Source organism: Panthera leo, chromosome D2 (assembly GCF_018350215.1).
Source record: "Panthera leo isolate Ple1 chromosome D2, P.leo_Ple1_pat1.1, whole genome shotgun sequence".
Taxonomy (NCBI): domain Eukaryota; kingdom Metazoa; phylum Chordata; class Mammalia; order Carnivora; family Felidae; genus Panthera; species Panthera leo.
The window spans coordinates 23,615,439-23,621,438 of record NC_056689.1 but is presented as its reverse complement, the minus strand read 5'-3'; positions in this window follow the sequence as shown (position 1 = coordinate 23,621,438).

Below are 6,000 nucleotides of genomic sequence, written 5' to 3'. Positions count from 1 at the left end.
ACTGTTGGTGGGAATGCAAACTGGTGCAGCCGCTCTGGAAAACAGTGTGGAGGTTCCTCAAAAAATTAAAAATAGATCTACCCTAAGACCCACCAATAGCACTGCTAGGAATTTACCCAAGGGATACAGGAGTGCTGATGCATAGGGGCACTTGTACCCCAACGTTTATAGCAGCACTTTCAACAATAGCCAAATTATGGAAAGAGCCTAAATGTCCATCAACTGATGAATGGATAAAGAAATTGTGATTCATATACACAATGGAATACTATGTGGCAATGAGAAAGAAAAAATATGGCCTTTTGTAGCAACGTGGATAGGACTGGAGAGTGTTATGATAAGTGAAATAAGTCATACAGAGAAAGACAGATACCATATGTTTTCACTCTTATGTGGATCCTGAGAAACTTAACAAAAGACTATGGGGGAGGGGAAGGAAAAAAAAAGTTAGAGAGGGAGAGAGCCAAACCATAAGAGACTCTTAAAAACTGAGAATAAACTGAGGGTTATAGGGGGATGTGGGAGGGAGGGGAAGGTGGGTGATGGGCATTGAGAGTACCTGTTGAAGTGAGCACTGGGTGTTGTATGGAAACCAATTTGACAATAAATTTCATATTAAAAAATGATAATAAAATAAAAAAATAAAGTATATTCTGAGCACTCATTATTTTTGCAGTCGCAAAAGATGTTAATGCATGTTCCCTAGAACTAAACAGTTCCATGGTCTGATAAGTTTGAGAAGCATTTGTATACTTTTTCCCCCTCTAGGAGATTCACAATGCACATTTGCATTTTAATGATTCTGAACCATCTGCAGTAGGGTAACATGTTTAACCTGATTATTTATTTATTTAACTATTAACATTCTGAGAAATTAGTATTCCTGGAACAAACGTTGGGAAATGCAGCCATACAGAGCACTAGTTTTCAAACTTTGGTGTGTATTAGAATTAGAGAGCTGATAGAGAACACAGATGCCAGGGCTTGCTTAAGTAGGATAGGTCCTAGACCACCTTTGTATCTTTACCAAATTCCCCAAGTGATTATGATTCCCACCAATGTTTAGGAATCACTGCTGTGGAGTAATCTCAGAAGAGTTTGTTACCATCTGGGGACACAGGCCTAGCTGTGAGCCCGGTTTCCGTCTTGCAGAAGCCTAGGCTATCCAGAGAGAAACAACATTAGCGATGAAATACTGACATCTAAGAAAGAACATTCAGACCACATGTGGGACCCCAAAGATTCCTCCCTCTATTCTACATACTGGAGGGATTCCTCCAAGTCTTTTTTCTTCCTTTGTAACCTCCCAGTCAACAGGGAGAGATATATTACTTAGCCCTGCTCCAAATCAGATCTCCTGAGAAGGATTCTCTCTAGAGTCAATTTATTTGTTCATTGAACAAATCATCAATCAGGAATTTGGCAGTATTCAGTGAAACAGACAGGCAAAGCCCTCCCATGAGGCCGGAGTAGGGGACAGACAATAAATAATTAAATAATTTCAGATAGCAATCGATGTCATGAAGAAGATAAACAGTGTCACAGGACAGAGAATGGCTGGGTCTGGGATTCTGTTTATGTACTGTGGTCCTGGAAGACTACAAAAGCCCTAAGACCAGTCAGGGTAATGTAGACACCATTCCAGAGGCCACAGTGACTGATTGAGTTCAGAACACTTCACCAGCTACCTCAAATATATGTGGTCAGGAGGCAACCTATATCTCTTATACCTACTACAGTGATTGGCTTATTCACAGTCCCCCGTGAATAGTGGTGAGTGGCTGGTTGGATGCATGGATGGATGGATTGTTGTATGTGTATAAATTCAAGTGATTTTGCCAGGCAAACATGGCCACAGAAGGTGAAATAACATTGTTTCCCAGGGCTCACTGGTCTCACACTTCTAAAATGCTCTTCTCTCTTCTGCTGCCCCCAATCGTACTCATCCTCTAAATGCCACTTCCTTTTTGATCCTTCCCAGCTAAAAGAAAATGTACCTTCTCACTCTTCTTTGCTTTTAAAAAAAACATATCTGAGGGTACTAATGTTCACACGCTCTGCAAATACTCACTCACTGAAGACTCACTCTGTGCCAGGTACTGCACCTGGCACTGGGGACATACTGGGGATAAAAGATGTAGACATGGCCTCTTGTTCATGGAATGACAGACTAGTGGAGTCAGCAGATGTGAGTCAAGGAATCATTCCATTAGGTCTAAAGGGGCATCTGGGATTAGTCCTATAGGGCAAAATTACATGGTGTTGTAAAAGTTATGAGGCTGCCTTGGGGCAGTGACAGTTGACCTGCAATCTAAAAGCTACGTAGAAATTAACCAGGTGGAGAAGAAAAAGGGCATTCCAGGCAGAGGGCATAATGGGATATAACTGCTGTGTAGGGGGACAGCAGGTTTTCAAGAGGCTCTGAAAGGGAGTCAGTGGCTGGCATGGGGCAAGTCAGCACTGCAGGGCTAGAGGAAATAGGAGAGGGAGGCCAGAGCCAGGGCACGAAGGCAAGCTCTGGGCTTTGTTCTGCATCCTGGTTACTGCATCCCTACTCATTTGCTCTTACCCACCCCGTCACCTCAAACCTCTGTGTTTATGATAGGTTACCCCTCACCCAATAAGAATCCTAGTTCCCTCCACCAGCCCTGTGTTTAGGATTATATAAGAAATTTCAACTATGCTGTCAAGTTACAGGTAGACTTAAATAGGGATGAAATTAAAAGGGGCATTCTTGACAATGAGGGAAATGAACACCTTGCCTTGAACAAAGACCAGGGATTGAGATATATAACCAGTTGTTTCTCTATACATCCAGTGAGGTAAATGCAGTGTCCCTCTCATCAGTTTGCAAACTGCAAGTTTGAAGCGTCCAAAAACGTGTGCCCTAAATTCTGAAAGATCTGAAACTCAGGAATTCCTTGCCAACCTAGGGTGGCTCTATTATAAGGAGAGTATCTACAGATTGCCAAGTGGTGATATTTATATCCCCTCACAACAACTTGCATGAAATAGGTGCAATCATTAACAATAAATATTAAACTGAATTTTAGGACACTGGGAACCATTGTGCAATCAACAAATGCACACATTTAGGGCCATGTTCTGGGACTCTTGTCAAGGAGATGGCACAATGTGGTGAAAAGAGCACTGGCTGAGATTCAGGAAGATGGTATTCTGAATCCCACTCTCGCTCAGTCATGAAGGAGGTCTTGGGCCATGGGCAACTCTTCCCAACAATTATTAAGCCCCACCTTCATTGTAAAATATGGTGAAGTCACATTCTTCAGTATTATCAAAAGAAAGGCAAAAGTATCATCAAAACTACCTGAAAAATGCTTGAGAAAGGTATGATACTGGAGTCACACGTCATCCCTTACTAAGTCAAATATTGCCAATTCCCCCCAATTTGGACAGAATTGCTATTGACGCAACTAACATCAGATGAAGTAGTTGGCTTGTATTCAGGAGCCATGTTGTAACAAAAAAATCATACTTTCTCTTTAAACCCTGAAAACACATTCAGTGAAGTGAGATGCTTCCCCAGAGTCACATGGTCCTGACTGAGGTAACAACGTCAGTGTACATCTCCCATTTCCCCTGATGCTGTTTCTGCACATGCCAAGAGAAGAAAATGATATCTCATCCCTACCTACCTCAAAAGCATCTTCTGAGGTTAACTGTGGAAACATGTTCACAGCAAACGTCACCAAGTCCAAGTCAATGAAGTAAAATTTCCAAAATCAATTTATCACATCAACATTCAGTTTGATGCAGCCAACATTTACAATAATGTAGTATCAATACATATGATAGAATCCCAGGGCTCAATGTTCTTTGAAGAATCCAGTACAATTCCTTACCCAAAGCAGAGTCCCATCAACCACAAAGGAAAGAGTGGCACAGAGACAGGGAGCTCACTTTTCAACAAGGTGACCTATTCTGTGTTGCACTTAGACATTTTTCGTTCAATGACTTAAAAGTCTGCTTTTGTAGAACTTTCACTGACTGAAAGCCACACAAAAGAAGCATTCTTGCATGTGACAGCACTTCAGATATTCTGGGATAGCAATCATGGGTACCAAAAAGCTCTCCTTCACCTTCCCACACACCTATCCTTACATATACAAACTTTACCAGTATCCCCTTACAGTGTGGGTAGGAGAGCCAGGCCCGCCTCTATGTGAGGTTCCTCTAAGAGAAAAACTCATTTTTGGAACGGCTTGAAATATCTTAGAATAATGGCTACAAATGCAGAGTAAACACATCATAGTGCTACAGATTAAAGATCCCGTTCTTAAATGAACTTTTCAGATGTGTCCATTTTATTGATACAGAACATGGACAGAAAAGAATGAAAAAAAGAAAAAAATTCACCACCTTAAATCCACAAAAAATAATCCTACAATCTAAAGCTCTCCATTACTTAAATTTTGAAATGGTTCCAAGGTTTGTGCTTATCCCTCCATGTACGCCATCTCTGGAATTCACTTTTCAAGGATCCAGCCTAAGCAGAATCGAGACACTGGGATTTATTTATGTTTTCTCCTGCCCAGAGATCATGAAGAATGTCACCGTTATTTTTCAAGAATATTATGACCTGGTGAATCCATCAACCTTAACACGAATAAGTAGAAGAACAGACTAAGGTCATCTCCCTAAAAGCTCTAACAACTCCTAAACAAATGGCACCCTCTCGATTTTCCTAATTCCATGGTTCTTAAAAGACCAAATGGCTGAGTAATCTCCCAATGATATACAGTACTTCTCTCTGTTATCTATTGTAATCGCTCTTGGGTCTTGCGATGACTGAGATGTATAGCCTATATAAGCTGGGATATACACTGTGAAATCTGTTCATGGTTTTTGCTAAGAGTTGCCAAGTTTAAAAATAGAGTGTAGGAAAATTACTCATAGTGTGGAGGAAGATGGGAGAAAAGTACCAAATGGGTTTTCAGTGAGGACTTCTCAGGGTGAACATATGTAAAAATAACTTTTTGATATAGGCATTGTGATCAACAAAAACAATCAAGCTTAGTTTTTAAGAAAGCTTATAGGGGGGCGCCTGGGTGGCTCAGTCGGTTAAGCGTCCGACTTCGGCTCAGGTCATGATCTCACGGTCCGTGAGTTCGAGCCCCGCGTCGGGCTCTGTGCTGACAGCTCAGAGCCTGGAGCCTGTTTCAAGTCTGTGTCTCCCTCTCTCTCTGACCCTCCCCTGTTCATGCTCTGTCTCTCCCTGTCTCAAAAATAAATAAAATGTTAAAAAAAAAATTTAAGAAAGCTTATAGGTACAAGATCATGGTGATTATATGTGCAGTGAACAGTTTATTCACTAAAAACTATTTTGTTCACTATTAATGGACCAGTACACTTGGCTCCCCAGAAACATTTCAACTAGACAAAACATACCAACACATTAGTCATAAATATAGCTTTATTATTATAATATTTCATAATCTAAAAACTTTTTCTTATCAATTCTGGGAAAAGAACATTCCAACTTACATACAACTGATCTACCCTGCAGAATACTGGAAAACAGTGTCTAAGCAACCTGAATTTAGCATTTGAGAATCCATAACTTTGGGAAGAAAGAATGAAAGACTAGTTCAAAGAAAAATTTCTTCCTTACAAAACAAATCATAAAAATTAGATCCATTCTTCAGTTTAACCTTGAACATGTTTTCCCAGAAACTTTGGTAATTTCTTCAAAAATCAACTCACAGGTTGACTGCCCATGTGGACAAAAAATATATATATTTAAAAATAAGACCCCAGCTGGACACAGTACATGGCTTGGGCCATGGTATGTAGGTGGAATATCCCTTGGAGTGAGCCAGCTCCCATGTTTCAACAGCAAATTTATGTCTCTAAGGAAGCACAACATCTATAATGCATTTCATTGTATGAAGGTCAGAATTTAGTTGGAATTAAAAAGAATTTTTTAATATAATAAATCTTAAAATCATCTGTCTTATGTAATGTACATACAGTAGATAT